The sequence below is a fragment of the Benincasa hispida genome, chromosome 5 (genome assembly GCF_009727055.1).
Source record: "Benincasa hispida cultivar B227 chromosome 5, ASM972705v1, whole genome shotgun sequence".
In the NCBI taxonomy this organism is placed as follows: Eukaryota; Viridiplantae; Streptophyta; class Magnoliopsida; order Cucurbitales; family Cucurbitaceae; genus Benincasa; species Benincasa hispida.
In genome coordinates, this window is record NC_052353.1 from 21030652 (window position 1) to 21058292 (window position 27641).

The 27641-nt window shown below is 37.9% G+C and overlaps 1 long non-coding RNA gene across 2 annotated transcripts; it reads right to left on the reverse strand.

Moving 5' to 3' along the window:
* Positions 1-3273: 3273 nt before the first annotated feature.
* Positions 3274-27032, reverse strand: LOC120077711. 2 transcript variants are annotated; one of them, XR_005481825.1, is made up of 3 exons: positions 26555-27032; positions 25954-26470; positions 3274-3496 (listed from the first exon to the last, which is right to left on the reverse strand). It is a non-coding gene; the product is annotated as an uncharacterized LOC120077711 (long non-coding RNA). The 2 variants fall into 2 exon arrangements; XR_005481824.1 differs by lacking the exon at positions 3274-3496 and adding an exon at positions 21038-21092.
* Between the last annotated feature and the right edge of the window lie 609 nt (positions 27033-27641).

A 27641-nucleotide genomic window follows, 5' to 3' on the forward strand; every position in this document is an offset into this window, starting at 1 on the left:
TGAGCTACCAAGGGGACCTCACGGATCTGTAGCTCGAACCTCCAACGGTACGTGAATAACTGACTAAACTCTTTAGTCACGAGATCTAATATCTGTTAACTACCAGGCACTCCCCTGAAGACCGACAGCTAAACTCTCCTTACCAGAGAAATATTATGTGTCCAACTTAACCAATGAGCAGTGCGACAACCCTTCACAAATCGCTCGTAAGTACAGCTGGACCAATAACCGTTATGCCCATGTAGTTACATCTGTCTCCTTAAGTACCACTGATTCCTCTAATGAACATGAGTCATGGTCCTACTATGACTGAGTCTTCTCTTCCAAAGAGAAGCTGTGATCACTATGTTTAAGCCCCGACATCAGCCCTTAATGGACCAATCTCTCTACTTATCCCTACTTCGGGAAAGGAGTGAATTCCATCTTATGTATTGAGTTCCCAGCTCCCAGATCAGACAAGTCCCCAAAAAGGTAAGCATGTTGAGTTGGCAATCTGGCCACTCTCACCCATACTAATCAAAGCACTGCCCTCAAAGGCAGAAGTTCCCAAAATACTCAAGATGAAGGTTGTGTCACCTATGGTTGCTTAGATGAGATGTAAGTCTCTAGTATCAATGGCGTTATATACAGAGTCTAGTCATCTCGTGGTCAAGGTCTTATACAAACTCTTTGTATTCACACCACACTCGCACATCTCCACGTGAATGGTCAGAATCTACCATCTGTAGTAGTTTACAACACTTGAAAACCCCTACAAAGTGGGTCGTATCTGTAGTGTCACCAAGATCAGATATCCCACCTTAATCCTTATACTACAGACCTATTTAGGTTATCACTTAAGGCATGATCCACTTGTATATGACATATACATGCTTAAGTTCACATAAGATAACCAAGGAGCTTTGTTTATTGGATATGAGTAAATGTCAGAATTAAATAACACTAATTTTATTCATTAAACAATGTGTATCTTCACAAAACAACTAGACTCTGGGAGAATTAGGACACCAATCCCAACAAGGGCACAGTGTTGCAACGTTGCAATATAGTCCCTACTGTATAGCTGCGTTGTCCATCGTTTCCCTACCAAATTTGGTCCCGTTTTCTCTATAACAGAACCGAAAAACCCACGAATAACTCAAAGAAATAATAATTACATACTATATTGCAAAATTATGCCCCAAAACATAGGCCTTTACATACTAAAAGTAAAATCAAAGTAATAACAAGCAGTGCCAATCTCGAAATTATTCAACAATTCAAAACAACCATAAAAAAACTATCATCACATGATTAATTTCATAGATTGCATAAACCCCACCATTAACTGTAAAAACAATTTCGAAATTTTGGAAAAAATGGGCCATAAAAACCTGGCTCTAACAACAATTGAAGGAACCTTGGTAAAGTTCTTGAGCAGAAGAGATGGATCATCCCAATTTTCCAAAAAATTATAGAATAGAAAATTTATAGAGAAACAACAAAATTATGCATTTAATGAAAAAATTACAGCATGTTATTAACGAATAACATAAGAATTAAAATAGGGACAAAACTCTTACTTTTGAAGAACGATTCTTCAATTGAAAATCCCTCGAACAAATGGATAGCACCACAAAGGCTACCGCAGTATTCTCTAGGATGAGAACTTAGGAGGAGTGGGACTTTAGCTATTTTGGATTTTTTTTTTTAGAGGGAAAATGATTGAGAGAGGAGATGATGGATCAAGAAGAAACATAGAGAACTCTTCTGTGTTTTTTTTTAAGGAAGAAGAAGACTGAAGGTCATCCATCCACTCCTGCAAGTTGTGGAGAGAATAATGGAGAGGGAGTTACAACTGCTTCCCTAAAACTGTTTATTATTCTTTTAAAAAAAATATTAAAATTAATAAAATCAATTTTAATAATAAACCTTAATATATATATATATATATGCTAACTACTTTATCATATAATATACATTAAACTGTATGTTATATCAAATATAACGTATAACCTATAGTTTAATATTGTATCCTGCTATATAACCTGTAGTTTAATTCTCTCAACAACGATATTTAATATGAGTCTCATTTATATTAATTTTAATTATATGAATCCAATTCACATAATTAATATTTGTATCATACTCAAATATTTAATTTCTCTCAAATAAATACTTAATATTATAACGTATCAAATACATTATAATAATTATATCATATATAATTAAAACTTAATTAATTATATCATATATAATTAATTCCCTCAATTAATTTGAATAGTTCAAATTAATCCAAAAAATTATTCCATAAAATCCCATTGAGCTACCGTTGGTACCTCATAGACCGATAGCTTGAAGCTCCAACAGTACGTGAATAATTAATTAAACTCTTTAATTAAATTATTTACCATCCGTTAACTGTCGGGCACTCCACTAAAGACCGAAAGCTGCACTCTTCGCACTACAGATATATTTCTGTGTCCATTGAATATAACCAATCAATGGTACAATGATCCTTCACGAATTTCTCATAAGTACAGTCGGGCCAAAAGTACCATTGATCCCTCTAACGAACAATAAATCATAGTCTAGCTATGACCAAACCCCTTTTGAATCAAGAGAGGGTGTTGGACCACATTGTTCAAGCCCCAAAATCAGCCTTTAAGGAAGAAATTTATCTATTTACCCCGACATTAGGGAAAAAGTGAATTTCTTCTTGTGTAGCTGTGTTCCCAGCTCCCCAATTAGACGAATCCCCAAAATGATAGACTTGTTGAGTTCGCGAGCTGGCCACTCTCACCCATACAAACCAAATGATCGTCTTCATAGGAAGGAGTTCACAACTCATTCAGGATTCAGGTCATGTTACCTATAGTCATCCTAGTGAAATGTAAGTCTCTATTATGAACAGCGTTATATAATGACACTAAACATTTCATGGTCCGATCTTATACAAACTCCTTTGTATAGAATATCCCCGCTCACATGTCTCTACAAGAATAATCAGGATCAAATCATTTGTAGCACTTTATAACAATTGTAATATCTACAAAATGGGTCATACTCGTAGTGTCACCAGGATAAGGTATCCAGCCTTATTCTACTATAAACCATTTAGGTTATCACTTAAACATGATTCATCTGTATGTCTTTACATACATGTTTAAGTTACAAGATAACCTTGGATGTTAGTTTATTAGTGTGTGGTTAATGCAACTAATTTTGAAATAAAACATTATATCTTATATTACATAAATAAAAAGTTTATACAATTACAAACTATAGGACCTTGCAAAATTTAGGGCATCAACTTTGACATGCAGACCTTCCAAACAGAGCTGAATCACCATGCTGACGATCGGATTGGAAGACCCACAAGTAGATCAGGCAAATAGATGACCGGATCAAAAAAGCCCATGACTAAATCTACTAATCTGATGTTAATAACCCACCTCCACGACCGGAACGAGTTGGACGATGAGTTGAATGCCATGACGGAGCTGGCCGACCAAATCTGACAAACGAAATCAACATGCGAGTGAGCTGACGGAACTCCCTATCGAAACCAACATGTGAGATGTACATGACTAAGCTTGTACAATCGGACCAACACATGAGCTCAAGGCCCACAACCGACCTATACGATCGACGTGAACGACAACCTGAACGACACACAATCTGCACGACTTTGAAGGAAATCATGCATGAGGAATTCCATGGGCAGCAGAATGATCATTCCAAAATTCAATCGTATATGAACATTACAATTACAATCAAAAAACGAAAACAACAGGATATGCATAAATCAAAATTATAGCATGCTTTACTAAACGATCAAGGGAAGAATTCAAATACCCTTGAAGACTCATATTCAACACCCTTGATCACGAGCTCTTGTTCACAGCAAGATGGAAACCACAAATGCTCGAACAATACGACCGTTCCACTGCACAATCAACACAACCACGAACACAATGATCACCAAGGTCACGAACACAACGAACGACCTCCACAGAACCTCGAAAGTGTCGAGTTGAGTATGACACCACCAAAAAGGTTACCTTAGTATTCTCGATGTGAGAATCCAAACTACGGGCTCTATGAGGACTTGGTTAGAGGATGAGACTGAAGGAGAATAATCGTATAAACGATTGAGCAAGTGGGAGATGTCAAAGCCTATCGTATAGGATGATGCCCAATCATTTAACAAAGGCTATGTGATCGTCTAGCAAAAGCTATACGATCTTTTAACTCATCGGCCAGCTGAGAGTCTAGTATAGAAACTCTCCACGATCGTCTAGTCTCTCCAAGTTGTCGTTTAGTAAATCTTATTTACTTGACAACCTTTTCGTCAGAACTTTCTGAGATTGAAAATCTCAAATTAACATTTAACTAAAATTAGGAAAGCATTTTTCCTTTTATCTCACGGTTACCATGAAACCACCAATAACCTCTCACTCAATTGGTTATTAAAGAAAAAGAGATAGTTATCCAATAATTAATATTATTATAAATATAAATGATAACCAATTTACCATACTATATTTATAATCTATAGTTTTAATATTTCATCTCATGAAACATATAAATCATAGTTCTTTTTCTATTCCATGGCACTTAATGTAAATCTCATTTACATTAATCCTCCACTAGATGTATCTTATACATCATACCGATCATATCATATATAATTATACCTCTTGCCAATTTGAAAATTTCAAATCAACACCAAGTATTGATCCTCAACAGGAATCCAATGAGCTACCAAGGGGATCTTATGAATCTGTAGCTCGAAGCTCCAACAGTACGTGAATAACTGACTAAACTTCTTAGTCACAGGATTCACCATCCGTTAACTGCCAAGCACTCCACTAAAAGCCAACAGTTGAACTATCCTTACTACAGATATATTATGTGTCCATCTTAACCAATCAACAGTACGACAACCCTTCACAAATCGCTCGTAAGTATAGCTCGGCCAATAACTGTTATGCCCTTGTAGTTACATCTAACTCCTTAAGTACCACTGATCTCTCTAATGAACATAATTCATATTCCTACTATGACTGAGTGCTCTCTTCCAAAGAGAAGTTGTGGTTACTATGTTTAAGTCCCGGAATCAGCCCGTAAGGGAGCAATCTCTTTACTTACTCCTGCTTCGAGGAAGGAGTGAATTCCATCTTGTGTATTGAGTTCCTAGCTTCCAAATTAGACAAGTCCCCATAAAAGTAGGCATGTTGAGTTGGCAATCTGGCCACTCTCACCCATACTAATAAAAAAACTGCCCTCAAAGGCAGAAGTTCCCAAAATACTCAGGATTGAGGTCGTGTCACCTATGGTCGTCTAGGTAATATGTAAGTCTCTAATATCAACGACGTTATATACAGAGTCTAGTCATCTTGTGGTCCAGTCTTATACAAACTCTTTGTATAAGACACCCCCGCTCGCACGTCTCCATATGAATGGTCAGGATCTACCATCTGTAGTAGTTTACAACACTTGCAAACCTCTACAAAGCGGGCCATATCCATTGTGTAACCAGGATCAAGTATTCCACCTTAATATTTATACTACATATCTATTTAGGTTATCATTTAAGTCATGATCCACTTGTATATCACATATACATGCTTAAATAAGATAACCATGGAGCTTTGTTTATTGGATATAAGTAAATGCCAGAATGAAATAACAGTTATTTTATTCATAAAACAATGTGTATCATTACAAACAAAGAGACTCCAGGAGAATTAGGACATCAATCCCAACAACAGCCTTCTTAGTGCTTCACAAGCTGCTATGTATTCTGCTTCCATAGTGGAGTCTGCAAGGCATCCTTGCTTGATGCTTCGCCACACTACAGCCTTATTCAGAGTGAACACTGACCTCAATGTCGATTTATGAGAATCTCTATCGGTCTGAAAGACAGAGTCTGTGTATCCTATAAGGATCAGATCCTTATCTCCATACACGAGCATGTAGTCCTAAGTTCTTCAAAGACACTTGAGGATCGTCTTATCCGCCGTCCAGTGATCAAATCTTTGATTGGACTGATACCAACTGGCAATCCCTACTGCATAGCAAATGTCCTATCTCGTACACAACATTGCATACATTAAGCTTCCTACAGCTAAAGCATAGGGAATCCGTCTCATCTTCTCAACTTCTTGAGGTGTCTTTGGACATTAATCCTTAAACAAAACGATTCCATGCTTGAAGGGTAACAAACCCCTTTTGGAATCCTACATCCTGTACCTGATCAATATTTATCAATGTACAATGCCTGAGACAGGGCTAACCTCTTGTTCTTACGATCTTGAATAATCTGGATTCCTAGAATGTACTGTGCCTCACCCAAACCTTTCATTTGGAACTGGGCAGCTAGCCATTTCTTAATGTCATTCAGATACCCTACATCATTCCCAAGGAGTAGGATATCATCCACATACAGTACCAAGAAAGCTACTGAGTTGTTAATGATTTTCTTGTAGATACAAGGCTCATCAATGTTCTGATCAAAGCCAAACGACTTGACCGCAATGTCAAATCTAATGATCCACGATCTAGATGCTTGTTTCAGCCCATAAATGGACCTATTAAGCTTGCACACTTTTGGCTCTTGATCTGGAACTACGAACCCCTCTGGTTGAGTCATATAGATGGTCTCCTTAAGATTACCATTAAGAAAGGCAGTCTTGACATCCATTTTCCATATCTCATAATCATAAAATTTGGCTATGGATAGAAGTATCCTGATAGACTTGAGCATGACAACTGGTAAGAAAGTTTCCTCATAGTCAACTCCCTCGACCTGAGGATAACCCTTTGTCACAGGTCTAGCCTTAAAGATTTGCACCTTTCCATCTACACCTCTCTTTCGCTTTTAGATCTACTTACACCCAACAGGTCTTACCCCATCAAGTAGATCCACAAGCTCCCAGATGTTATTGAAGTACATAGACTTCATTTCCTAGTTCATGGCTTTAATACATTCATCCTTGTCAACATCCTCCATTTCTTTCTTAAAAGACAACGGATCCTCGACCCCATCATTAAAAATAATGTTCTAGGCTTCAGTCAAACCCATGTAGCGATCCAGTGGGTTCATGGTCCCACTACGTCGAGGCAGTCTCAACTCTTGACCTTGTTGACTAGATACACCGACCTCAACAAATCTTGTTGATCTGTCAGTCTTTTCAACAACTCTTATTGAACCCTCAATAGTTTCGGTCTCACTAGAAATCTCACGTAAAAAAAGCTTACTTCGTGGTTTATGATCCCTCATGTGGTCTTCTTCCAAGAAGATAGAATTTGCAAAAACAAACACTTTATTCTCACTCGGATCATAGAAGTATCCACCTCTCGTTTCCTTGGGGTAGCCTACAAAGAGGCAAACTTTCAAACGCGGGTCCAACTTCTTCAGGTTAGTCACGAGCACATGTGTTGGACAGCCCCAAATCATAAAGTGGCATAAACTACCTTTACGGCCTTTCCACAACTCAAAAGGTATTTCAGAAACACTTTTTGAGGGAACGTTGTTCAGGATGTAGCATGCAGTTCATGACGGGAAATTAGAAGTCAATTACTCGACAACTAAAATTCCGTGGACGCAATATGCGATGCATGTTCTTGAAGTATACATTGATTGTCATGCGTCGATGGTCATGCATTAGAATGACTATGCGTTAACAAATGTATGCGATGACCATGCGTCCTGTCACAAGTTTTCTTGCGCTCATGCCAAGTATAACGCGAATGCAAGTTTCTCAGCTGATCCAAGGTCAAACTCAGGGACTTGTAGTTGGATGAATGCGGTAATGTGCATGTGGCGGTTGAATAAAAGAATGGATGGGAGGTTGCTAAGCTAACACTACTCCTACTCCTAGCTAACAGACAATGCAATGAGAATATAAAAGAGAGGTAGATACACGACAACTCATGACCTGAAACAAATGAATGAGAAAATAGATAAGATGTGGAGATGATTTCATTGCAACCCTTAAGAGTGACTGCAAGGGAAACCTTAGTCAATACAAGCCATGCGATCATGCTACACACACTAAAAGCCTAAATCTAGGGTGTATGCGGTGGGTATGCATAAGTGTCGAGATGACCGCATACAACCACCATATCCTACTTCCTGGACGCATGCAATATCCTATCCGTAGGGTGCATACCCTGTGTGAAAGTAAACGGAGCTTATCTCTAAGTTCCCTATTCTTGCCTATGCGTTCCAATCCGCTCTCTCGAGTCTTAGATTAGGGTTTTAAAATACTCTCTCAAGTATGCCTAAATGATGAATGATGCGCTCATAGGCCAAGGTAACCGCATGAACTTTACTCACATAAGATTATTCCTATCTCTAGTGAATAATGACTTACATTGCTTAATGCAACCAACCACTTACCCTCCCGGGTAGTTGATTGTTGCTAACTTTACTCATAGACAAGCATTGCGTCCGCCTATAGACAAGCGTTGCTACAGCTTCACACTAAGCAAATAAGGTTTTCTCACACAATCACGTAACACACACCTCTCGGTGGTTTGCTACATGCTTCATATCCATAATCCACATGACTAAGTATGCGATACTCTAGCAATCTCACTAAGTGATGCAATGAAAGTTAAAATGCTAAGTAAAGAAGTTGGAGATAAGTCGAAGGAAACACAGAAATGCATTGAACACATCATGTATTAATTCCTTAATCACAAAATGTATACAATACAATATAAGAAAAGAAGAGAAAATGAAATGACCAACTGGAAGCAATGACTTGTTCCAGCGGATGTGCCTCAAGGCTGTTGATGGTGCCATGAATGGGTGGAGGAGCTGACTCTCTCGAGATCTAGTTCTGGTCGAAGGCTCTGGTCATCACTCGGAATGGATGAAGGAGGGGAAGAAATCTCAAGCTTATTCTCACGCATTTGTCTGGATGTAGGGATAATCCCCGGACCAGTTGAAATTATGCTCATCGGCTTCTTTATATAGAGCCTAGATCACCGACAGCATTAATGGACTGCTTTGATTCTGACATTCACAGCGCATTTAGTTCTTTTTGAACCTCTGCTGCTAACGGCGAGGTAGGTAGGTGAGATGTCAACATCATCTTTTTTATTTTCCCGAGAGATGCATTGATGCATTCATTCCACCAACCTTGCATTGATCCCTTTATCATGCGTTATCGTGTAGCTGCAACCATGCAATGACCGCATTCGCTTAACACTGTAACTCTACACGATGACCGCAATAGCTTGACGAGTGCAACTCCCATGCGATGGACGCATGCGACTGATTACCGTGACATCCATGCATTGATCGAACACGTTCGCCTTTGCGATGGAGAGTTTCTCCACATGCGGTTGTCTATGCGGTGGTCCAGTTTCCGCGTTTGCGTCCACTTCTTGTGTTAACTACAAAAATAGAACATTGAATGCATAATAATGCATAATATTGGGTTAGCCGAGATTTTTCATGTTGAACGATGCAAGCTCATTTTCTCATAAATTCCTAACATAATTGCCGCATATTCTGTTTAACATCCCTCATAATTCTAAGTAAAAGGCCTAAGATGACATGCATTTCTGCATGTCATCAGCAGTCTCCACTGCAAAACCCCAAAACGAGTCTGAAAGATGAGTATAACTCATCATAGATCAAACCATGTTCAACAAGATTCGGTTTCTCCTTTCTGATACACCATTTTGCTGAGGTGTACCTAGGGTCGAGAGTTGGGACGCAATCCTATGTTCTATCATATAGTTCTAGAATTGGAGGTCCATATACTCTCCATCACGATTAGATTATAGTGTTTTTATCTTCTTACCTAACAAGATTTCAACTTCAGCCTTATACTCCTTGAACTTATCAAAGGCTACAGACTTACGTTGCATTAGGTAGAGATACTCGTACCTTGAATAATCATCTATGAAAGAGATGAAATATTCATAACTACCTCGAGCTCTAATACTCCTCGGACCACAGAGGTCTGAATGTACAAGCTCCAAGGCTTCCTTGGCTCTGTAACCTTTTCCAATAAAAAGGTCGTTTAGTCATCTTGCCTTCGAGGCATGATTCACACACCGGCAAGGAACTTTCTTCTGAACTCTTTAGAAGTCCACTTTTTACCAACTTCTCAATCCTATTGAGGTTGATGTGACATAACCTTAGATGCCAAAGATGGGTGTTTTCCTTAGGAGAAACCTTTGGTCATTTAGCTGTTGTTGTCGTACTGAACATTTTAGTGTTTAACAAGGCTTTTATGACTAACGGCCTTAGTACATACAAGTTACTTTCCATTGAACCAAAACCAATCTCCATTCCATTCTTGAAAATAAACAATTTATTCTTAGAAAAGGAGACGGTATACCCTTGTTCAATGAAAATACACCGAGATTAAGTTCCTCTTAATATGAGGAACTACGAAAACATTATCTAGTAACAGATAACGTTTCTTGTCAACAAATAACTTCAGCCTGCCTATAGCAATAGCTGAAAAACCTCACCAGTGTCGACTTGAAGAGTCATCTCTCCTTGTGGCAATGTTTGCTAGGAATTGAATCCTTGGTAAGAGGAACGACATGGTTGGTAGCACCCGAATCAAGGATCCAGACAGAATCATCATTCTATACCAAACACGTCTCCAAGACCAATAAATCACATTTACTGTCTTTCTTTCTCTTTTGGAGAGTAGTGGGATCTGTATCAGAACCTAATAAACTCCAAGTTGCATATTAGACAACACTTCTCTTCTTTGTACCTTAACAGAGTCAGCAACAATTGCTTCCTCTTCCTGGAGTTTAACTTGGGAACTGACACTACTGATTTTGTCATCCATCCCTTTGTGCTCGAAAAGTAAGAACTGACGCTCAAACAAATCTTGTAACGAGTCCATGATCTCGCGTGCAATGACCATGTTTTTAACCCTTTTGGCCAAAACATCAGGTACGCTAGCCAATATGTGAAGTTGGGCCAATGAATTAGCCTTCATCCACAACTCATATGCATTACAAACACTTCACGGTGCATCAAGGTTCGGGACTTGAAGACATTCCTCAACCATGAAAAATTCAAGGTCGTTTACCACGAAATATGTTCTACACAACTTTTTCCACTGTATGTAATTAGTCAAATTAAAGGCACTAAATGGAAATACTGACAAGTTGCTGAAAACAAAAACACATTGACCGGTTTTAAGCAAATACCCGTTGAAAAAACAACATCCAATAAGGTTTAGCAAAACTAACATGAACCCCGTGTGATATCTAGATTCACTATGGCGTTTCAAAGGTTTAGGAAAAAAGTCACCAAAGAGAGGTCAATTATCCCTCCTCTAAATTGAGAAATTCTAAACCAGTCATTCATACTAAAACAACTCTTGCTCCTATAACGACTAGCCATCATTGATTTGGTCAAGAGATCATTAACTTACTTAACAATCACCTGTAAGTGTAACTCGCCATTTAGGCCCTAGAGATCTGCCCCAAGCAGCCAATCTGAAGGGAAAAAATCCGATTGGGGCAAAACCTAAAGCGACCCTATCCATTTTTGGAGTTCACCTTGATCTTGACCAACTGCACAAACCCCATCCGAAGAGGGACACTCCTAAGGTGCCACGAGGGAGTATAGAATGATGTCACGGTGTGAACCAATGACAAAGACCATAGGACGTGTTGACATGCCCTTCGCCCACTTACTATAAACACTCTTTCCGTCCACCTTGATATTGACTCATGCAAATACCATCCGAAGGTGGATGCTCCCAGGGCACCACGAAGCCAAGCATGAATCTCATGGTGTGAACAAAAAGAGAGAAATATGAGTGGAATCATTGACATATCAGATACATCTCTTCCTCCCACTGAGTATTATATAACTTAGGGTTAAGTTTACCTAAAAAAACATGGCTAAGAATTTTAACTAAGTGACTTTTTAAGTTTTCCCAAGAGTAACTTTGAACTTGGATTGTTAAAACAACTTTTGATCATCATCTATTAAACTCTTTAACAGAGTCTTGGACCAACTGTCGCTTGCTTGTAGAAAATCTATCTAATTCACCTTTCCAGGTAGGTTCCTAAGTAGGAGTATTCCATTTCCGTCAGCTTAAGAACCCCAGCCTAGACAGAACCCGCCCTAGACAAAAGGTCCCTTATAGATAGATTTAATACAATTTTAATCTTTTATGCCAATCAATTTAATCCTATTAAACTGGTTTAAAAAGATTAAACCTAGATTACTAATCTCATTAGAACCTTTGAACTTAGGTCTATCTCAATCCAATTTTAAAACCCTTTTAAAATAATCAGTTTACCCTAAGTCCACATGCAACTCTTTCTTATTGATTTTAGTTCTAATTTTCTTTATAACATTTTTAACGGAAACAACCAAAACCACAAAGCAAAATAGACACATGAAAGGCATTCATAATATTAGAAATAGCCTAAGTGTCATGCTCAATGCATTGTTCATTCAATGCTACTTCTTTTACATAACTCTTATACAAACAAGCAACGAATCAAGCAAAGCATGCTTCCATACACCCTTATACTATAACACTTATAATATAAAGATGATGCATGATAATGCTCACTGCATGCACAAATATAACTCTTATATTTCATGATACATGTGCATGCTTTCAAGTAATTTCTTCATGCAATATTATAACACTTATAATACATGATGCATGAACGATTGCATAACCTAAGGCGGTTTTCAAACTATATATCAAACACTTTGCCATATAAACACCATACATCACATGTATAATAAACAGATGTTAATAAACTGGGTAAAATTGCCTCAAATCCTCAAAACTAAAGCTAACTATTACAAAACAAGGAGTCTCTGGTTCAAACAGGCGAACCGGGTCTTGAACCATCTAGGCAACGCAACGCGTCTCCACTAATCGTGCACCAAACATCCTACGATCGTCTACATGAAAGAACAAATGCTTTGATCTATCATTTACCAACGCTCCCAGAGCTAAACGATCGTGTATCTTTTACTATGCGATGAAGCACGAAGTACGGGATCATCTAGGGTACCACGCACAATGCAAGCCTTATACGATCTTCTAAACGACAACGATACGGTAAAGCACCATCGTCTAAATGATTGTTGAGCGAGCACCTTCATATTGTATACTGCATGATCGTGTAGGTAGTAACTATGCGATCAGGCATGCTAACTACACGATCGTTTAGCACGCGCCTTCTTCTAAACGATAAGCATCTTATGCTCCCACTACGATCGTCTACCTCCAGCGTCTACACAATCAGGCAACCAACGCTATGCGAAAGAGTAAAAGATTTACCCCATCGTTTGGCATTAGCTAAATGATCGTTAGCAAATACTACATGATTATATAGAAAAATCTTCACGATCACACCCCCAAATTTAAACAATGCTTGTCCTCAAACATAAGCTAAAGATTTCCTTTACAAAGTCAACCGCAATCTCTATTCCTAGATTTCTCAAGGATACTTCATTCAAATCTTATACACAAGAATTTCCTCAATTCATATTCAAGTCTCCTCTTAAAATATTTTTAAGATCTAGGGACTGCAAGTTTAACCTTCAACAGAACTTTACTAGATTCCAGGACATCACATGATTTATTTTTAAAAAAAAACTTTTTTTTTACTTAGGTGTTAAATGATTTTTTATCCTTGCATATTTTTTACATTATTATTTTTCTCTGACCTTGCGCTGATCCAAGTGCCTCGCCTTTGTTTTGGCTTGTCCCCACGTGTGTCATGCAAACATCTAACTACGAGCAAGGCACTCTTTCTCAGACTAAACTTGTACCTACTTGGCAGTAGAGTTGCAGTCATTTATTTATGCGTTGATCCTGGCGACTTACTTTCGTTTTGGCTTGCCCCCACGTGTGTCATGCGGACATCCAACTATGGGTAAGTGCTTTTCACAACTTAACTCTTATCAACATGGGTTTCCCCATTGCATTGACAGTGGAGTTGTTATTCTCAAAATTTTTCTCTTTTTTTTTCTTTCTTTTTTTTTATAAGGCTACAAATAGCAAGGTCGAAAATGAATACTTCACCCCCAAATTTAAAATGCGGCAATGTCCTCATTGCCAAAAGGTTGAAAGAAATCATGTGATATTCTTAGGAAGTTTGGTAAATGGTCAGTTTGAAAGAAAGCTAGTAGACCACAAACGTCTAGAAATATTTCATAAGGTAACTGTCCTAAAATTAAGTTTACTCTAGCATATACGAAAAAAATAGAAGCATGTGTTTCATCATTGAAATCATAATTGGCAAAGAGACAACATGCGACGACTTACTAAATTTATCAATGTTAAATGATTGCGGTAATCAAATCGGATGAGGTGATAAAAATTTCAAAATTAAAATGTGATGCGATAGTGCAAAATTTGGAATAAAGTCAAGGAAGAATACAACCCCCAAATTTGCGTTGACACCCGCATTATTTGTTGACGCATCATTCTTTGCAGCGATCTTCTTCTTTGGATTACGGTGACAAAATAAAGTAGTTACGTCTTCGTGTAGCGTCTCTACAATCGTTCGCCTCGATCGTTGCAAGAAAAACATCGAAAGGGTCAAATATTAAAAAACAAAGTTAACAAAATCGCTTCACCGTAATCGTTTAACACGATTTTTTTATTTTTTAGATAAAGAATATGCGCTGAAAGATACAACAAAGTGATGAAAGTTCATGAAGTCTTGATGTAGGAAAAGGATTATTCAAAAGGATTGCGTCCCTGATGAGGTTGAGCCATATAGTAACTTAGGGACTGCTTATTCCAAGCTGGGCTTTTCACGTCCACGGAGGGTTTTTCTTCTTTTCTCGATCTTCTAGAATCTTGACTGCCTTAATCCGGAGCTTTTTCCTATTGATGTTCATTATGATTTTCCCCTTGTGCACATCAATCTAGGTGCGACCGATCGAGAGCAATGATCGTCCCAATATGATGGGTGCATCTTTGTCTGCTTTATAATCCAAAATGATGAAGTCTGCCGGCAAGATGAATTTATTAATTGAGATTACGGTGTCTTTCAACTCTCCTTCAGGGTGTATTCGGGATCTGTCCACGAGCAGGAGAGTTTTCTTCGTGGGTGTGAGTGTGCCAATATCCAATCATTTGAAGATTGATAGCGGCATTATGTTTATACTCGCCCTAAGAGCACATAGTGCTTGGCCACTGTAGACCCTTCCAATGGAGCATGGTATCGTGAAGATTCCTGGGTCGCACATTTTTCGTGGGATCATAGCATTTTGCGTTACTGCCATTGTTGAGATCTTATCTTCATCATTTTGTTTCTGTTTCAATCTTTGCGGGTATGGTGGTCGTTGGACTTCTTCTATCTCATGTTCTGGAGGCTTGAGGATGGACGCAACATCTGGTTTCATTTGCTCGGGCTTTTCTGAATTACAAGTCAACGGGTCCTTAGTTGTTACCGCATTCAGGTTGGTCGTGATAGGTTCCTCCCCTACTTCCGCAGTCATTTTGTCGCTTAGCAAGGAGACTGCTAAGCATTGTTCATTTTCGGTACCCCCAGTGTTGCGAGGAAATCAGTTGAGCTCGACAATGCTCCTTGTGGTCTATTTTTCAGCTCGCCTGCAATTTTTCCCAGCTGAATTTCGAGATTTCGAATTGACATTGCATGATTCTGAAGCACTGATTTGTTCTTCTCAATGTACTTCTTCAACAACCTCTCTAAGAACGAAGATTGCGGTGTCTGCGAGCTACTGGCTTGGCTATGCGTTAGACCGTTTGTTTACTGGAAAAATCCGGGTGGCCCTTCTCTTTGCACCACTGGTTGGAAGTTTTGTTGTTGATTTTTCCACGCAAAATTTGGGTGGTTTCTCCACCTGGGGTTGTATGTATCGAAATAGGGATTATTCTTTATGAACCATACTGATTGCAAATTTTCTGGGCATTCTTCCATCGAATGAGCATCTCCATAGATGACACAACTTGTGGTCGTTTGAGCAATTGCATTGACCTGCCCTTTCTTCACTCCCGTGCTGTTAATTGCGATGCCTTGTATCAAACTCATCATCGAAGTCATTTGGTTCTGAAGGGATGCGATGGCCCCGTTGTTTGCATCATTGTTTCCAATTCTCAAACTTTTTATCTTGGGTGTATTGCAGCTTGCGCAACCAGGTTGCAAACAATATTAAAGTGTAGGCGATGCGCTGAAAGTCAGTATTGACCCCAAGGTAGGAGGGCAATCAGTCGCAAAAGAATTGAAGGTAATTCTAAGCACATGACAGCCGCACGCGCCCAACAATTGCCGGAAGTTCCAATGGTTAGGGCAACTTGACCCAAGCAGTTAAGAGCCATCTCCTGCATGGAAGACTCCTTACGGTGCCAACACTCTTATTTTTCTCGGGACGTCTTCTACTCTATCTTTACTTTGCTTTCTTAGTATAGGTTATTTTTATTTTATTTTCATTGTTATTTTGGATATATGGCTGCTTCCTTGGTTTTGGGTACGTTTGCTCTTGTAGGTGCAACAATAAGTCTCCTTGGTTCGTAGTTCAATGGAAGAATTCCTTTCACCCTTCAACGCAAGGTTTCAATCACGTGGATTCCAACGTATGAGCACATGCATTGCTCCACCTAAGGTCTTTTCTTGTTATCTTTTATGCCTTATCCTTTTGAAATTCTCTTTTTTTTCGATTGCATTGTTTTGCGATGTTTCTATGATGGTACGTATAATTCACTGCATTTTCTAACTAATCAACGCAAGGCATTCTTTACTTTTATTAGCTTCTTCAAATTTTGAAAGTCTTAAGTTTTATTTTGCGCAAACTTGTGTTCAAACATTTACTATCGCATTCTTGTAATTTTGTTTTTAGCTTTGCGGTGAGAACGCTGCCAACCTCTAAGTTTGGGGGTGGCAGCGGTCTTGGAGCATTGCGTTCATTATATTGCGATGATTTGAAAAAAAAAAAGTTGAAGTGAGATTTTGGGAATAATAACTCCACTATCAACGCAATGGGGAAACTCATGTTGATAAGAGTTAAGCTGTGAAAGGCACTTGCTCGTAGTTGGATGTCCGCATGACACACATGAGGGCAAGCCAAAACGAAGGCAAGTCGTCAGGATCAGTGCATTAGCAAAACTCCTCTATCCGGCGCAAGCCAAAACAAATGAGATAAGAGTTGAGTTGAATATGGAACGCAACCGAAGTTGGATGCCCGCATGACACATGTGGGGGTAAGCCAAAACGAAGGGTGTAACCAGGTTCAACGCCGCATTTGAATAAGTCATCGCAAAGTTTTGAGGTACTTTTTTCTAATGAACGCAATCTTAGAAGCTAAACACAAAATTGCGGTGAATGAATAAATATTTTTTCTTTTTAGCAAAGGCTTGTCGGATTAAACTTAGAAAAGATCTTTTGAAGAAATGGCCAAAGTGGAGGAGAGCATTGCAGTGATGGTCAAAGGACTGTGTAAATTATATTCTGAGAAGCTGGTCATTGCAAAAGAAAGCATGAAGGTGAGCTAGAATTTCTTGACTATAACGCATGCTTGAGAACAAGCATGATTTTAAGTTTGAGTGTGTGATGACATGCAGATATGCATGTCATCTTAGGCCTTTTACTTAGAATTATGAAGGTTGTTAGGCAGAATATGTGTCGATCATGCTAGGAATTCATGAGAAAAAGAGTTTGTGTCGATCAGCATATCGAATGCTCAGCTAACCCATTACTTTGCGTTAATTATGCATTCAATATTCTATTTTTGTAGCCAATGCAGTAAATGAACACAAACGCAAAAATCGGACCATTGCATAGATGGTCGCATGCAAAGAAACCCTCCATCACAAGGCAAACGCATCGATCAATGCATGGATGTTGTGGTAATTAGCCGTATGCGTTCATCACACGAGAATTGCGCTCGTAAAGCGATTGCGGTCATCATATAGAGTTGCGATGTTAAGTCAAAGCGGCCATTGAATGACTATGGCTACACGACAATGCATTCTAATGGGATCAACACAGGTAGGCAGAATGAACGCATAACGCATCTACCTCGAGAAAATCCAAAGTTGATGCTGACATTTTACCTACCACGCCGTTGTGGCAGAGGTTCAGAAAAGACTAACGCGCCGAACGTCAGACTCAGACCAATCCAATTAATTTTTTCGGTGATCCAAACTCTATAAATAGAAGCCGATGAGCAGAAATTCAGATTATCTGGGGAGGATCCTTGGATCCGGAGATTGTCCCTCAACCGGGGATTTTTCCCGCGATCCAGACAAAATGCATGAGAAGACGCCTAAGATTTCTTCACCTCCTTCATCCATTCCGAGTGATGACTGGAGCCTTCGACCAGAGTTAGATCTCGAGAGAGTCAGCTCCGCCGCCGATCCATGGCACCCCTGGCAGCCTTGACATACATCCGCTAGAAGAAAAGTTTGCTTCTAGCCGGTCATTTCTTTTTCCTTTTTTTTCCTATATTACATTGTATGACATTTTGAATTAAGAGATTAATACAATGTGTTTTCAATGAATTTCTCTATTCCTTCAACTCCATCTCCATCTCCATCTTCTTGCTTAGCATCTTTACTTTCATTGCAACACTTAGTGAGATTGCTTAGGTATTGCATAGTCATGTGGATTAGGGATATGAAGCATGTAGCAACCTACCGAGAGGTATGCGTTGCATGAGTGTGTGAGTAACCTTATTTGCTTAGTGTAAGCTATGGCAACGCCTGTCTATAGGCTAACGCAATGCTTGTCTATAAGTAAAGTCAGCAACAACCAATTGCCCGAGAGGGTAAGTGGTTGGTCGCATTAAGCAATGTTTGCGTTGTTCACTAGGGATAGTAACAACCTTGCGTCAACCAACTTCATGCGTTTGTCTTGTCTTATGTTGTGCCCAACACCCTTTAGAGCTACTCGAGAGAGAGTCTAAAGAAAGACCTAATGACAGAGAGAGCTAGGTTAGAATCTAGACTCAAGAGAGCGAGATTAGATTGGCATAAGCAAGAGATAGGGACTTAGAGATAAGCTCTATTTGTCAACACTGCATCGCATGCACCCTAGGAATAGGAATGATGATATGTGGCCACAAACAGTATCATCGCATAGACAAGAATTAGAGGCTTATGTGTAGGCCTTATAGACACCTCTACACATACATCGCATGCATTCTAGCATTAGAAGCCGTAGCATTCGCACCGAGAGGTGGTTTACTATTGTATGAGTGTTGCATGATCGCATTAGTTTACGTTGACTAGGGTTCCCCTTGCGATCACTCTTAAGTTTTGCAATGAAAACATCTCCGCATTTTATCTACTTTCTCATACATTTATTTCATGTCAAGGTTTATCGTATCTCTACTTTTCATGCATATTCTCATTGCGTTGTCTGTTAGATAGGAGTAGGAGTAGGATTAACATAACAACATCCCCTTTATTCTTTTATTCAACCGCCACATGCACAATCACCACAACATATAGTTACAAATCCCTGTGTTCGACCTCGGATTACCCGAGAAACTTACGTTCATGTTATACTTGGCATGAACGCAAGAAAACTTGTGGCAGGACGCATGGTCATCGCATACATTGTTGGCGCATTTTCATTCCAACGCATGACCATCGACGTATGACTATCAACGCATATGTTAGGAACATGCATCTCATAATGCATCCACGGGAAGTTGGTTGTTGAGTAAAACTGACTTCCAATTTTCTGCGCATCATAAGTCCAGGGTCGAACTAAGGGACTAGGGAAAACAGTATAGGTGATAAGTTCTAAGAAGACTTTGCGGTAACCGGTAAATCAAATAGTTGTTTGGTGTTTTTGTTTGTGATATAAAATAAATGTATGCGGCGGATTTGAGAAAAGTTTGATTATGCGGTAGATACACTGAGTATGCAGAGGAATGGGTTGAGAAGGCCTTTCACTAGCGTTTCCTGGGAATGCGTCAAACTATGCGATCATGCTACACTCATGCGATAGCAGATCATTTTCCAATGCAAATGTAGTGCTCCTAATTCTAGGATGCATATGTTGAATGCAACAATGTCCATAGAGCTTATTCCTAAGTCTCTACTCTTTTCCTATGCAATGATGCAAGATGCACACAAAGACAAGGTGACTGCACACAATCATATCCTATCTCTAGGATGCATGCGATACGTTAATAGAAAACAATGCTTATTCCTAAGCTCTTATCTCTTGATTATGCATTCTAACCTGACTCTCCCAAGCCTAGATTCTAATCTGACTTTCCCAAGCCTAGATCCTGTCAGTAGACTACCCTCTCAACTATCTCTAATGAACGAATGAAGCATACATAATACAAGAGAATCGCATAGAATGAAGATCCCCAGTTATGTTAGCTAAGTGCTTCTCAACCCATTCAAGAGATTTAGCTACTCATGCGTAATAAACAGAGAGTGAACAGATATAAAGAAGTAAATTCAATTTCTATAGATAAGTTTGAGTACAAAATGACAACGGAAGATAAGGATAGAAAGCCTGGTAGCAATCCCTTGCTTCCCAAGGCCTTTACACTGTCAACTCAATTATGTTCAAAAGATAATCCTGCTACCACAGAAGCTGGCCCTCTCTCCGATCTCGATGCTTCCAACACTTTCCCAAGCTCACCGGAATGATCTATGGACACAATCTAACTTCTCTCGCTTCCACCTTAAAATAAAAGAAAATCTAAAAACAACGCTATTCTAACTATGGAGAAAAATTATCTAAGTATCCGAACTCGCCGAACCCCTTTTCTGAAGGTTGCCTTCGGTATTTATAGAGCTTCAGGGTGAAAAGCGGCTTCTCTCTTATGATTGCGCAAACGGGATGGCTTTAATTCTCTGACTGATGCGCCGAATATTTGTTACCGAAAAGCTGAGTGTACTTGTTATCATTAACGACTTGTCAACTTAATTCGGATTCAACCATCATCATCTTTCTATCCCATCGTGATTAATTATGCTTTTCACCCAGATGCACCCACCAAGTTGCACCGGCTCTATGCGGCAATCCTTCTTGAGCAAATGTTTGCGAGCACAAATCACCGCAAAGCCTTGCGGTAATGCTGCACTCGACCGTTGATTTCTTGTGATCGCACTTTTCGCCTTACGTCAATGCATATTCTGCATAAAAATACAAAAGTTAACTATTTTTATTCGATGAATGCATGCGACCGTAATGTTATGAACTTAATGCTTTTTGGACGCAATCTAACATATTTTATCAAGCAAACCTTCATTGTTTAATAACTTAGCAATGTAATAACGTGCATTTCTACCCATTATCAACGATCATTTAGTTAAATCCCAACGATTGTTTACCTGAGGCTACACGACACGACCAACTCTTAGTCTTCTTCTTTGCTAAAAACCGCATCTCCATGCTTCGAAACTTCATCACGAACGACTCGACTAACTCAAACACTTTGAATTACAGACTCAATAGCATGTTAATTATGCCCAAAAATACAGGGGCCCTTACAAATTAACACTTTGTAATTTAAAGAAAACTTTAAACGAGACAATTAAACTTGTAAACATTCATCAACGCCACCCACAAAAGCATTTAACAATTAAACACAAATGCAGAAAACCCACCTCTACTGTAAAAGAAGTTCAAAATAGAAGTGAAATTTGGAATATTATAAAATCTTGGCTCTGATACCAATTGAAGGAAAATCGTGCATGAGGATTTCCATGAGCAGCAGAATGATCGTTCCAAATTTTAATCATATATGAAAATTACAATTACAATCAAGAAACAGAAACAACAGGATATGCATAAATCGAAATTACAACATGCTTTACTAAACGATCAAGGGAAGAATTCACATACATTTGAAGACTCATCTTCAACACCCTTGATCACGAAGTTCGTTCATAGCAAGACGGCAACCACGAATACTCAAACAATACTACCGCTCCACTACATGATCAACGCGACCACGAACACAACGATCACCAAGGTCACGAACACAACGAATGCAGCGAACAACCTCCACAGAACCTCGACAGTGTCAAGTTAAGTATGACACCACCAAAAAGATTACCTTGGTATCCTCGATGTGAGAATCCAAAGTATAGCTTCTGTGTGGACTTGGTTAGAGGATGAGACCGGAAGAGGACAATCGTATAAACGATTGAGCAAGTGGGAGATGTCAAAGTCTATCGTATAGAATGATGCCCAATCGTTTAACAAAAGCTATGCGATCATCTAACAAAAGTTATGCGATCGTTTAGCTCATCGGTCAGTTGAGAGTCTATCGTATAACTCTCCACGATCATGTAGTCTCTCCAAGTTGTTGTTTAGTAAATCTTATTTATTTGATAACCTTTTTGTGAGAACTTTTCAAGATTGAAAATCTCAAATTAACATTAACTAAAATTAGGAAAACATTTTTTCTTTTATCTCACGATTATCATGAAACACCAATAACCTCTCACTCAATTGGTTATTAGAGAAGAAGAGATAGTTATCCAATAATTAATATTATTATAAATATAAATCATAACCAACTTACCATACTATATTTATAATCTATAGTTTTAATATTTCATCTCATGGAACATATAAACCATAGCTCTTTTTCTATTTCATGGCACTTAATGTAAATCTCATTTACATTAACCCTCCACTTGATATATCTCATACACCACACTGATCATATCATATATATTGAATTACCTTTTGTCAATTTGAACATTTCAAATCAACACCAAGAACTGATTCTCAACTTGAATCCATTGAGCTACCAAGGAAACCTTATGGACCTATAGCTCGAAGCTCCAACGGTACATGAATAACTGACTAAACTCTTTAGTCACGGAATCCACCATCTGTTAACTACCACTCCACTAAAGACCGACAGTTGAACTCTCCTTACTACAGATATATTATATGTCCATCTTAACCAATCAACATTGCGATAACTCTTCACAGACCGCTCGTAAGTACTGCTTGGCCAATAACCATTATGCCTCTGTAGTTACATCTAACTCCTTAAGTACCACTGATCCCTCTAATGAACACAATTCATAGTCTTACTATGACTAAGTCTTCTCTTTTAAAGAGAAGTTGTGGCCACTATGTTTAAGCCCCGGAATCAGCCTTTAAGGGAGCAATTTATCTACTTACCCATACTTCGGGGAAGGAGTGAATTCCATCTTGTGTAACTGAGTTTCCAGCTCCCAAATCAGACAAGTCCGCAAAAGGGTAGACATGTTGAGTTGGCAATCTAACCACTCTCACCTATACTAATCAAAGGATCACCTTCAAAGGCAAAAATTTCCAAAACACTCAGGATTGAGGTCATGTCACCTATGGTCGTTTAGATGAGATGTAAGTCTCCAGTATCAACAGCGTTATATACAGAGACGAATCATCTCGTGGTCTGGTCATATACAAACTCTTTGTATAGGACACCTCCGCTCGCATGTCTCCACATGAATGGTCAAGATCTACCATCTGTAGTCGTTTACAACACTTGCAAAACCCTACAATGGCCGTATCCGTAGTGTCACCAGGATCAGGAATCCCTCCTTAATCCTTATACTACAGAACTATTTAGGTTATCACTTAAGGCATGATTTACTTGTATATCACATACACATGCTTAATTTTACATAAGATAACCATGGAGCTTTTTTTTATTGGATTTGAGTAAATGTCAGAATGAAATAACACTTATTTTATTCATAACAATGTGAATATTACAAACAACAAGACTCCGAGAGAATTAAGACACCAATCTCAACAGAATGAATCAATTCGAACAACAACAACCGACGACGAGTTCAACGTAAACGTCACGCGATCTACATGACCAGAACATCACAAACGACTACAATGATGACAGCGGTGAACGGCAACGACCGACGATGAGTTTAAATGGTGATGATTGGTACGATCAAGGAGAAGAGAGTTTGGAAGAGAAAAGTGAGAAAGGAGAGAGAAGAAAGATAGTGAAATGGAAGAGAAATATTTTTTCACTAAAGGAAAAAAAATAAATTGATATCTTGAATGTCGGTTTTAAACCAACATTGTAGCCTATCTTTAATATCGGTTTAAAACCAACATTAAAGATCTAGTTTTCTTTTTAAAAAAAAAAAAAAAAAAAAAAAAAAAAAAAAAAAAAAAACCAATGTTATACATCCGTTTTTACTTTTTTCCACTAACATTAAAGCCCAAAATTCTTGTAGTATATGAAATGAGATTTCACTTGTTATGATGCTCCTTTTAGCAGTAAACAACAATGAGATTTTGATTCTCATTTGAAACAATGACAATAGAATGAAATTTCCATTCTAATTGATTTCATTTAGAATCCAAACTAAATTTTAGACTTCTTTTTTTCTTTTTTTCTTTTTTTCCTTTTTTATTGGGAAAAATATCCTTTTGACCCATAAGTTTTCAAGAATGTCTGCATTTAGTCTCTCATGTTTCAAGTTGGTCATTTTAGTACCTGAATTTAAACCAAAAAAAAAAGAAACTTCATTAAATTTAAACAAAAAAATTGACTTGATGAGCAATGTGGCTTAATGACTTGGAAAATTTTATATTTTAATATTTCTCTCTCCTCCCTTCCTCTCCTCTTCTAATGGTGAAGCTTTTTTATTGCATTCTCCTCTCTAATGGCTCTATTTTAACCATGGCTCTATCGAACAACTTACTTAACCTCACTCTAATAATCGGCTTCCATCCCCCTTCATCTCAACATCCTCAAATTTGCCATTTAATCCACTGAAACCATCAATCAACCTTTACTTTCTGTTATTTCTCTCCTAACCAACATGTATAAGATTCTCACCAGTGATTAGATAAATCTCAATCAGAATGCTTCTCTCTCTAGTGGCAAAAAGAAACCATATACATGAATCAACCTAAAGACTATCAAGTTAAGGGGAAAGAAGACTACTTCTTTCTATTGAAAAAGTCCATCTATGGACTAAAGCAATCCCCAAGGTGCTGGAATAGAAGATTTGATGAATTTATGCAAAGAATTGGTTTCCTAGAAAGTCATTATGACAGTTGTGTCTACATCAACTCTAAGTCATTCTCTAATCCTATCTACTTACTATTATATGTGGATGGCATGCTTCTATCAAGAAATTCTAAGGAGGGTTTGAAACATGTTAAAGATCTCCTAAAATCAGGGTTTGAAATGAAAGATATGTGTTGTGTAAAAAGAATACTTGGCATAGATATTGAGAGAAATAGAAATGAACACAAATTATACATCAATCAAACTAAGTATTGTGATAAATTGATTAAAAAATTTCATATAAAAGAAGCAAAAATAGTAAACACACCCATTGCTCAACATTTCAAATTATCAGCAAATAATTCACCAAAGGAAACAAATTATGAGCATCAAAAGCTAATGTTGTACAATGCCCTATTCCCAGGCAGTGAGAAGTCTCATGTATTTTATGATTTCTACAAGACCAGACATTGCCTATACAACTAGTTAGGTCAGTAGATACATGGCCAACCAATGTAAGAGACATTGAGAGGCTAACAAATGGATCTTAAGGTACTTAAAAGGTACAAAAGAAGCTAAACTCCTATACCAATACTTAGACCCTAAGCTCTTTGGCTTTGTTGAATCAGACTATGTAGGGGATCTCAATAGGAGAAGGTCACTGTCAGGCAACATTTTCCTATTTGGAAGTTGTATTAAAGTTGGAAGGCTTCCCTACAATCAGTGTTAGCCCTTTCTACCACTAAAGCAAGTTTATTGCTATATTTGAGGCGATCAAGGAAGGCCTATGGCTAAAAGGTTTACTACAAGACTATGGTATTAAACAGAAAATAGTAAAAATTTTATGTGATAATCAAAGCACTATACATTTGTCCAAAAATTCCCAATACAACAATCACACTAAACAATTCAATGTAAAGTATCATTTCATCAGAGAGCAGATTGAAAGAAAGAAACTTTTTCTTAAAGGTACATACATCGAACAATGCATCAAACATGCTTACCAAGACAGTCGCTCAGCTCAAACTCCAGAAATGCCTTCACATCATCGAACTTGAGCTACCTGAGAAAGGTTAGAAACAAAGCGATTAGAGCAGAGGAGCTGATTCTAAGTAAATTTTAATTTCAAGGTGAAGATTTGTTAAAAATAGTAACTGTAAAATCAACCTTTACTTTTTGTTATTTCTCTCATACCTAACATGTAACTCATCTTATATATAAAGGATCTAAAATAAATAAATATATATATATATATATATATATGTGTGTGTGTGTGTGTGTGTGTGTGTGTGTATGTAGAGTAAAAAAAATCAAAGAAAAAAAATCTCTTTTGTATCTTGTATTTCTCCAAGAAATCTTCAATTCGAGCTCCTCTCTTTGGATGTAGGCTTAGTTGTAGAACTACATTAACACTTTGTGTCTTCTTCTTCTCTTTTATCAACTTGCATGCTTGATCAGTAGTTACTTTCTTCTTCAATCGTTGGCATTAGACATCTATGTTCTTCCTCGCCGTGAAATCACCTGAGATGGAGAGAATTTTAGTGTTCTGATAGAAAGTTAATTAAACCAGAGAGGTAAGTGACTGACTAGAATGACTTCTCTTACTCGTACGTGTTAAAGCCTTCAGTTGCTATGTGGCAATCGTTGATCCACGTGTTTCAACACAACAATCACTCTTGGATCAATATCACAGCTTGGGCCTTAGTGGAATTATCCAAAAAGCACAATGCTCTCCATTGATACAATTCTTTTGGCTTTTTCCGGCTTCTTTCGTTGGTAAGTTGTCGTTTGATGGAGAATCGAATAATAGTCGACCTTGAACCACAATTTTCAATTTCTCATACGGGGTTTCTTTTCATCAAATACTATCAATGGAGAGTTATGAAGTTAAAAATGAGTTAACTCTGGATTTAATGATGAGTAATCTTCATAAAGATGGAAATTTTGTGTTGGGAGAGAGGAAATACCATAATCAACATCAATGATGAAGATGAGAGAGTTGAAAATGAAGAACCAGAAAATGGTGATGTTGAAGAGAGATAGAAAAGAGAGCTTTTTTCTCTCTCTCACGATTAAGAGAGAAGAGTGGGGATGAGAGAGAAATATTAAAATATAAAATTTTTCAAGTCATCAAGCCACATCACCCATCTAAATAATTTTTAATTTAAATTTAATGGATTTTTTTTTTTTTTTTTTTTTTTTTTTTGTAGAGGGACCTTTTAAAACTATTACAGAAAACTTGATACTAAAATGACCAATTTGAAACATAACGGATTAAATACATGCATTCTTAAAAATCTAGGGACCAAAAAGACAATTTTTCTTTTTTTTTTTATTTTAAAAGAAGTGTGGTTGAGTTATTTAAGCAATATAATGAACATAGAAGTGGCTTAGGGTGAAGTAAGCATTAGAAAGCATTTCAAAGTCAAATTTGTCAATCTTTGGAGTATTAGAAAGCATTAGACTACTTAAGATACCAATTTGTGAGTTATTGGCCAAAAAACCAACCATATAAAAGTGGGATGTACTATTCATTTAGACATATACTTAAAAAATGAGAATGCTTTCAAAAGTGAATGGGTAGTGAATCCTTTTGCCATGAGTTTCAGGCCAAGATTTTTATTATCCAAACTTTATCGTCCACATTGATGGTATAATACTAATTGATCAATTAATTAATATTAATTCAATC